Genomic DNA, 9,701 nt, shown 5'->3' on the forward strand with positions numbered 1-9,701 from the left:
TCGGACACATTGTTCATTCATGCACTTGAGAGATCCTATGCAATGACTAAGACACACTACACATGGAAAAACTATATTTGACATCATACTTATGCTCCATTGCATCCATATGGTGCAACTTTCCCATGGTAGGTGGAAATTCTAAAACAAGATCATCATTGTAAGACCTTGGAATCTCTGTAACTTGCTCCCATTGTTGTATTTGCATTGAAAGCTTTGTCAATGTGCCCTTCTTTTCGGTCGGTAGGAGTTTTTGTCTTGTATTCCTTTTGAATCTATTTGAGAGCAAAACTTGAGGCGGGGTGCATAGATCTATTAACTCCTTTTCAGCGAATTGCACCTGTGCGGACTATCCACAATGGCAATGGGAGTCGTGCTAGGTGAGCTTGCATATTGTGTTTGATGGGATACGTTGACTTTGTATTTACGTGAAAGCTGCTTATCCAGTACATAGATGAATTCACCCAAATTGTTGAGCGTCCTTTCAAGAGGCAAATTCATTTCAATATCACCAACTTCGATGATTGCATCTAAAGTTGTAAATTGCATTGGAGAAATTAATTCTATAAGAAATGATTCAGATATTATAAATTTACCATTGTAAAAAGGATAAGAAAGCTCTTTACCCAGGAAAAATAAAGAGCAAACCATAATAATATGCTAAACAAATAATTAAGCACAAGATCACATTATATAAACTAACAAATTGTTTATATACTCACGTCTAATAATATAGTTGTTATAAATTTAAATTTAATAATATTTTATTATTTTAATAAATTTATGTAAAAAATATACAAAATATTTAATTGAAAAAATATTTGTGCATGACTGTGTGAGCACGTGAATATTAGTCTAGGACAATGGATAAAATGAAAAATTTCGTCCAAATAATTCTTTAAAATTTTTCTTTTGAATGTTTGTGTGTAGGTGTGTAGGGCGGACTGTGAGCGGTCGGGTGTGCTAACGGGGGGGGGGACGGTGGCAGCGGGCGGCCAAGCAGGGTTGGGGGGGGAGGGGGGGGGATGTGTGTGGGCGGGCTACCGAGAGGCGGGGACATGTGGGCGGGCTACCGGGGAACAAGGGCATGTGATCGACAGTACACGCCCCCCCCCCCCCCCCCCCATGCGGACGGTGAGGAAGGGGGGGGGGGGGGGGGGGGGGGGGGGGCGGGGGCTACCGGGGGCGGGGGCCTGTGTGCGGGCGCTAGCGCTACCGGGGGTGGGGGCTATGTGCCGACGGCCTGTAAGGGGGGGGTGGGGGTCCAACGCGTTGGCCATGGGCGGCCAGACGCCCCCACGCGGAGGCATGTGTCCGTCCCTGGCCAACACGTGGCCAGCGGCAGTCCACACACACACGCGCACGCCAACACGTGTGTGTGTGTGTGTGTGTGTGAACACACGCGGCAGTCCACGTGGCCATGGAGCGGCCATGCAGACCACCTCGTAGCCGCGTGGATTTTCCACGTGTACCGTCGATTGCCAACGGTACACGTGGAAAATCCACGTGGCCTACGTGCTGTCTACGTGGTAGTCTGCTTGGCCATGTGGCATGCTATGTGTACCGTTGGCTACCGACGGTACACGTGGCAAATCCATGTGGCCACGAGGCGGCCTGCGTGGCCGCTCTGTGGCCACGTGGACTGCTGCGTGTGTACACACACACACACACACGTGTTGGTGTGCCCGTGTGTGTACACACACACGCATTGGCGTGTGTGTGCAACATGTGTGTGTGTAAACACACACACACATTGACGTGCGCATGTGTGTGTACACACACACACGCGCACTGGCGTATGTATATGCCATCACGTGTGTGTGCATGTTGTGTATGACATACACACACGTACACACGCACGCGCGCACACACACACACACATGCACACACATGCACGCGTACACACACACACGTGCACGTGCACACACACACGCACACACATCCTCACCCACCTCTCACACATGCACACACACATTTCAATTAAACTAAATTAAAAAAATAATTTTAATTAATAAAATTTTAAAGCTTTATAAAGAGCATTGACAAACTCTTTTCATTTCTCTATCTTTCCTCATCTCTACTTTCTTGTATTACACAGATTTCTCTCTGTCAAGTTCTCTTTTGCTCACTTTTCTTTCTTAAACTCTTAGCTATAATTTCTCATAAGCCATACTTATATCTATCTTCTTTAATTCTTTAGCCCCAGTATGAGAACAATAAATCAATCCAAAAATAATGGTGCCGTGGATGAGGTTTATGTTACTACGTCGCAAGAAGTCCCTCCGCGGTGCACTCAAGAGACCGAACAATCTCAAGCTGTGAGTTCTCTAGATCGAATTGTGTCCATCCTAACTGGTGTGGATGGAGCAACACAATCAAGTGGAGGATTGAGTCATCGTGTGGAAACTGCTACCACAATTGAAGATGTAAGAGATGAAGTGTTTGGAAATGTGGTCGACAAGCACATTTCTTTGGGCTGGGTGGATTCTCATAGAGCTCCATACGATGGCAAACTTCCATGCTTGCCTCTATGTCGATTTCTTTCAAACCCCGCCATCCGCACGCATGATGACCATGTGGTGGATTTGCAACTCCCCATTGCAAACAAAAGCTACCAACCAACCATGGCAATATTTATTATTAGTGAACGGATTCTTGGGGAGGATCATAAGCAATTTTCTCGTCGTGGTCACACTTCGAGAGATCTTGCAATGTCATATGATTTGGATGAGGAACTTCGTCAAATCCCCGAGCTTAGTCACATGGTCGAGAGGTACTTTGTGGTTTGGGATGGTAATCACAGATTGGAGGCATGGATGCGATGGATGAATGAGAACGACATCCCAATTGAGAAGGCACCAAAGGTGGAGTGCGTTCTTGTTGATTTTCAACCCCATGAGACATCGGAGTCTCTATTGGTTTTGTGAATGATCAATAGGTAGGTCCAACTGTTTTTTTGCGAATGTAAATGCATCTTATTTTTTTGACAATGTAAATTACAATCGAGTGTTTAATAGGGACACAAGGGTTTCAGTGCCTCACACAACTGCTCATGATATATTCATGATGAGAAAGCTAGGATTGGCGGACTCTACTTCACTTCTGCAGAAATTTCCGAAAAGAGCGCATCTGGCAGCAGAAAGGGCTTTGAATTTTAGGGGTCCAAACAAATCAAAGTGGCTAAAATTGCCAATGGGCTGTCCTTGCGCAACTCATTTGGAAGGTATGCTTGAAACCAATGCTAAATGAGAATATGTTTTGATTGCGAAATCTTATTATGTGTATTTTGATTGTGTCCTTGGCAAATGATAGGAAGAGTTCGATGCTATGTATAGTAGTAAAACGGAAGGGCTGCCATCAAAAGGGAGTTTTGACTACGAGTTGGCACCTGACGCATACGTGGAAAGCATCAATCTAGCGCTATCTCAAACAGAGCAATATATCACGCGCAAAGGGCTTGAGATAGCAACCATTGCAAATCCAGAGAATGGCAATGATTTTTTCCAAAAATGTATATCATTTACAGGTTGGGACGAGAAGACCACCAAAATGACACCCTCGAGAGTGGCAGAGGTTGCACGTGCACGCATTAGCTCGAAAGAGTAAGTAAATGTCATTTAAATCATTCGATATCTTTCTCTTTTGATTATGTAGCAATGAAAAATAAGTTTCGCTTTTCCTTTGCTAGGAAGTTCCGCTTGATTGATTTGCTCCAAGGTGGTGATGCATCCTTGAAGGAGAATGGCATAGGGTTGACGGAGAAGGCCTGGATCCAGTGGCTTCGATATCACGTGTATTGGTGACAATTGGAAAGGTTAGAGTTAGTGATTATGTGCACAAGCTAGCAATTTGTTGATAATCTAACTTGTGACCTATTATTTGTTGCAGGAGAGTGCTTGAGATGGCCGAGAATAATCATGTTGCTATCCAACACGAGAAGGCTGAAGAGAGGCATAATTGCACACTTGCCCACACATTACTGACATACAGATAGAAGCACTTTGACAAAGCCTTCAAGAAGTGGAGTGCACAGATCAAGTCCACACAGGATCCTGAAGAGCAACCCCATTTTGCTTGCACGGCACAATGCTTGTTGTATAGGTTTGACATTTTTAATTGACAAATTAAGAATGTAGTAGGATACACTAATCTTGTTCTCGGTGGCTCAAAACATTGTGGTCTATCTTGTAGATGGTGGAGAGATGGTCTTTTCTTCCCCATTCCCGAGCACCCCAGTGATGCATGGTGCATGTCGGAGAGAGAGGAGACGGGCTTATATCCTGACGCGTGGATAGACGACTTGTGGACAAAGGGAGCGTGGCTCAACTGTCCTTGGTGGCTGGACTACCCGGACAAGGAGTATCCACCTGAAGAGGAAGCGCTATACATAGGTATCATACTATATAGTTTTTACCTTTGCCATGCAGCAATACAACATGGGCTCAATAACTGTTCTTTTTTAATTAATAGCGGAGCATACTGCTTCACGGAAGAAAGCCGTTGTGATAGAGGATGCTCTATCTCCAAACACAACAAAGAAACCGAACAAAAAGAAACATGCCTCAAAGAAAGACCCGCAAGCACCATTGGCTGACCGGCAACGTGGAAAGAGAAAGAAGAGAGCTATTGCTTCTAGTGATAGTGAGAGCGAGCATGTGGTTGAGGAGTATTTTGTAGAAGTCAGCGATAGTGCTCATAGTCTTGGTGCTATGAGCCACAGTGTACCGACACTTTCCTTCACTCCAAGACAAGTAGGGGGACATCCAGGAGTCCCCTCCATGTTCACCATCACATGGCAGAGCTGTAGAGGACCTATCAGACATGGCTAGAGTGGTGGGAGAAAACCCTCCAGGTACGTGAAAATGGTTAATGTTGTGTTTTTCTCTTTAGCATTGCTTGAAAGATATATTTGATCTTATGTTGCTACATACAGATATGCATGTAGAGCCACGCCACCTTGCAGTGCATGCTAGTGTCAAGTGCTTGGCAAAAGCTATTCCAGATGTGTTGTGCAATGACAAGTAAGCCATGCTAATTTACATTCAAAGTTATGTCCACAATTTTAGTGCTAACAAAGATTGCATGCAGTTCTATGCAGTCACTACGTAGATTCTTGGGATGTCTATTAGGAACAGGGCAGATGAACTTTAACTTGAGATTGGGTGGCGTACGTTTAATGTACATGGCCTTTCCCTTACACACTAGGCCACATGCAGCTAGCACGGGTGGGGTTCCTTTATGGAACCAATGGGATAATGAGCTTGTGGACGCTGCATTCCTTCTGGAAACCGAGTTTCTTTTGGTTGATGGCATGGTTGTGGCGACATGTCGTGTAGAACATCTGTACATTGTCACTTCAAAGGCAGAGGGAGATCATTTCCAGTTGTTGAGGATATTGTACATACGGCTGCCGGAGTCTAATTGCACGACTATTCAGGACTATGTAGAGGGGGTATGTTATTTTTTGTTTTGATATTGAATAGTAACTTCGATGTTCACATTTCAAAATATCAACGTTTTACTGTTATTCGTAGGTTGGTACTTTGTTGCTGGTCATTTTTTCACCCCCTAGAACCGATGGGTGTCGGCTTTCGAGGTATGATCGAGCGGATGGAGAGATTGCAGTAAATGTATGTGGTTTCTCTATAGATGACGACATGTTGTGGGAGAAGCTACCAGGTACAGATTGCACACAGTGGACACTTTATCGTATGGGCATGCCTTATCGTAGAGGTGTTGAGAGGAGTCCAGCGTTTGACAGGTGCTAGAAACTTTTTTGGAAGTTTTTCTTCATGTTCCTATAAAATTATAGGTATAACAAATCTAAAGATTTCTGTTTTTTTGTAGATGGCTACTAGGTACCTTCACAGACATGGGAGATGTTGTGTTGGATTGTGTTGCAGGAGTGGGGACATTGGCAGCACAATGTTTACTACTACGCAGGCATTGCATTAGTTGTGAGAAGGATTGGTCAGTTTTCAACGCTTGTCTAGAGCCAGCTCAACGCCTACCTTCCGATTTAGGCTCGACATTGATGTTTCATAAGAGTGACAGAGCTTAGGTAATTGAGCATCCGAAGCAGGTGATAGAGCAGCTTCATCCGCTGGAGCCACCTGTCCCGACACCACTCAGCAGTTAGGGCAGGGCAGTAGCAGCTCCGTATACTACTTTCATGGCCCCAGTTTTGGCATGGCGTGCAATTGGACCATTTCGCAATGCATTCATTGCCTCCACATCTGAGGCCCCACCTGAAGTTGATCCATTGCCTCTTTCACTACCTACAGCCCCCCCCCCCCCCCCCCCCCCCCCCCACACATATGGTTCGTACCCTCTGCCATTTGGAGGAGTTCCCCCACCATTTGGTGCACTATCCGCGTTGGCAAGACTTTTGTTTCCTCCCAGAGCATATGGCCCCCCAACGCCCTTCTTTCATCCACCTCACCCATGATGTATCCCCCCCCATATGTATTTACTTTTGATGCAATGGAACACATAGATTTAGGGTTTGCTATATGAAATAAACCATAATTGTGTGTAAGGAACTTCTGTTTGTCTTATCAATAGTGTATTGAATGCATCCATGGTGGTTTTTGTTTAAATGTAAGTTGGCCGTGAACCGACAATCAAATTTTAGTTGAAAAGAGAGAGAGAGAGAGAGAGAGAGAGAGAGAGAGAGAGGGGTAGATTATCCCTTCTTTTGGGAATCCGCTTGCCCGATTCTTAAAAAGCGCTCGACAAAAATTGCTCGCCCAAAAATTGCGCCCCTTTGTGACCTTGTGCTACCCCTATCTCTATTTGGTGCTAGCCTACTGCAGGAGGTGAGTGCGACTATTGGTGTTGACTCCCTCTTGACATCACCATTTTCATAGAATACTTTGTCTCTCTCATCTCCTTGTCTCTTTCTCTCTTCTCAAGTATGCATAAGACCACACACAATAATCTACTCTCTCTCTCTCTCTCTCTCTCTCTCTCTCTCGACCTTCAACTATGCACAAACCTTCAAGATACTCTTGAAATGTTGTCCTCTACTATGGAGAGAGAGAGAGAGAGAGAGAGAGAGCACAGAGGCCCGACATGGCACATGCTCAGTCATCAAGGAGTCAAGAGCTATCTGTATCAACCTATATTCAACCTATGACTCATGATGAGAAGGTGGAGGAGGCGGAAAATTTGGCAAATGAGGTTTTGAAGTTGCAAAGGACAAACTCTAGAGAGATTATAGACTCGAGAGGGTGGGACGATTGTTGGGAGATGGGTCCATGTAGCCTCGTAATGGGTGTCAGTGGTCATACTTTAGCGAAAGTTTGTCGATGGCTTCTTGGCAGGTTGAGAGAGAGAGAGAGAGAGAGAGAGAGAGAGAGAGAGCAAGAGAAGGAATTCCATCAAAGGGCTACGGAATGTGGCATTTGCTACCTTGTGGCAGTCCTTTCTATTGGAATACTTCCTTGCGCTTATCAATGGCTTCTCGAGAGGCCCTATTCTTGTCAAATCTCAATTTCGGAAGACCATAGGTCCCCAATGCGATCGCATAAAGAAAAGCCGCATATTGCATACCATAGCCTATGTGTAGATCAATGATGCGAATTGTTGTATCTCTGATAAGAACAGTCTCGCACGAGAAAATAGCCCATAACTTCCTAGCCTTGGCCCTCTTGGACATATGCCACGATCAGTGTATACCAAGGGATGATGTTTTTGATAGTGAGCTCCTCTAGCGTAGGTAATCGCATATTCAGGGATGCCCTCTCTTTGCATCTTTAGAAACAACTCATAGCTTCATCACCCTACCCCTCTTGGGCATATGCCACAATCAATGTGTTCCGAGGAGCGATGCTCCAGATAGGGAGTTCTCAAGCATAGGTGATTGCATCTGGATGGATGCCCTCAGTTCGTATACGTTGAAGACAACTTGCCCCTTTTGTGCTAATGCCACAATCAATGCAATTCAAGAGACGACATTCCGGACATAAAGGCACCACTTTTTGCATACATGTCGATCAACATTGAGTCCTTTTTAGCATCTTGCGTAATTCCACATGCGTATGAGGCTCAAGCATAGGCAATGTTTGGGAAAAATCATTTTTTTCAAACATACAAAATTCTTTTCTTTGATTTTGTCAAGAGGAAATTTTAGAAAAGTAGGTATTTTTTGGGTTTTTACACAATTTATCTCTAGTTTGGGGCGGAATTTCTCCCATTCCCGTTGCAATTGGAAACGGAACAATATTAAGCTGAGACTGAGCATAGGTGACTGCATATCTTGGAGAGAGATCTACCCTTGTCTGCAAGCGTAGCTAGTCCCACAGTTGTATGGCGCCGGTATGAAGGCTGGCCAAATACAACATGGCGTTGCTGCTCTCTCTCTCTCTCTCTCTGTGACTCGTTATGGATCAGCAGGTGGCACTTCTGCACTGCAAGGCAGTGAGGCTGATGCCTCAATATGTATGCAGGCTATGCCTTATGTGCACAACGACCAACAGGTTGGCGGTTGCTAGTTGGCAGGCCCCACGTAGGGCGATTAGGTATAAAGTGCGAGCCTAGACGTTTTCTCTGCCTTGTGAGAGAGAGGTAGGTAGGGAAAGGGGAGATTTGTGCTCCTAAGCAATCTCGACGCCGCACAGTGCAACTGTGGATGAGCAAGGTGCTTGCATCGCACGCTGTGCACGTCCACAGATTTGATGTGCAATAACTCTCTCTCTCTCTCTCTGAACGCACTCAATGTCGTTTGTGCTGCCGGATTGCAGGCCACCCTGACCAGGAGAGTCTACTAGACTCTCCAGAGGCATGAGCACAGAGCTCCAGCCAACCGGCTAAAATGAGTTGGGCAGGTGCGAGCGATGACATGGCAAGCACTTTTTGTGGCCGGCGGACTATGGTTGGCTGGCCGGTGTAGCCCAAGCTTACCCTCCCCGGCTGCACTCTCTTCCTCCGTAGTTCTTTCCTAGCTGTCGTTTTCTGGGCCTTTGATCCTCCGACAGGCAGCCCTGTTGTGCTCAAGATCAACACTAAGGCAGCCGGCTACCTTCTTCTCCTCCTTGCTGGCTGCCTGGCTGCATCGGGTCCATGTGCTCATGGTGATTCGGCCACTGGCCTGGCAGCTCTTCGACGCAGAAGGACTCGCTTCGATATTGAGCACAAGGAGAGACCCCGCCGCTGTGCAGGCACATGTAACTGGATGGTGTTTCTCACACGTGGCAAAGGCTGTTCTGATTGATGCAGCCAAGGAAAGAGTGGCTGGCCGAAGAGTTGATCTTGAGCACAACAGGGCAGCAATGGGCAGCGAAAAGTGCTTGCCACGTCGGATGACAGAGCAGCTGGCCGGACTGAGTGCACTCATGTGCTCATTATCTCTCTTAGAGAGAGAGAGAGAGAGAGAGAGAGAGAGAGAGAGAGAGCATCGCCTCCGCCTGCAACAGTAGCAGCAGCTGCCTCCTCCCCTACTCTCGTGCTACGTCTCAAAAACTCCTGGAGGCAGACCTACTCTCCTCGCCTACTTTGCCCACACAAAAAATTGCATGCTGCCCCTTGCCTCCTCGTCACTATGCTCAGCTCACCCTCGTGCTCCTCCTCATCTGCAAATGGTAGAGCCTCAGTCTCCTGCTCCTTGCCCCTCCTTTGTACCCCAAAAAGAGGGCGGTCACCAAAAGCGAGTGGCATGCCTTCCACCTAGCCCAATCTCGATGAGCCTCCAACTGAGCACC

The sequence above is a fragment of the Adiantum capillus-veneris genome, chromosome 19 (assembly GCF_014529385.1).
Source record: "Adiantum capillus-veneris isolate H3 chromosome 19, ASM1452938v2, whole genome shotgun sequence".
NCBI classification, from domain to species: Eukaryota; Viridiplantae; Streptophyta; class Polypodiopsida; order Polypodiales; family Pteridaceae; genus Adiantum; species Adiantum capillus-veneris.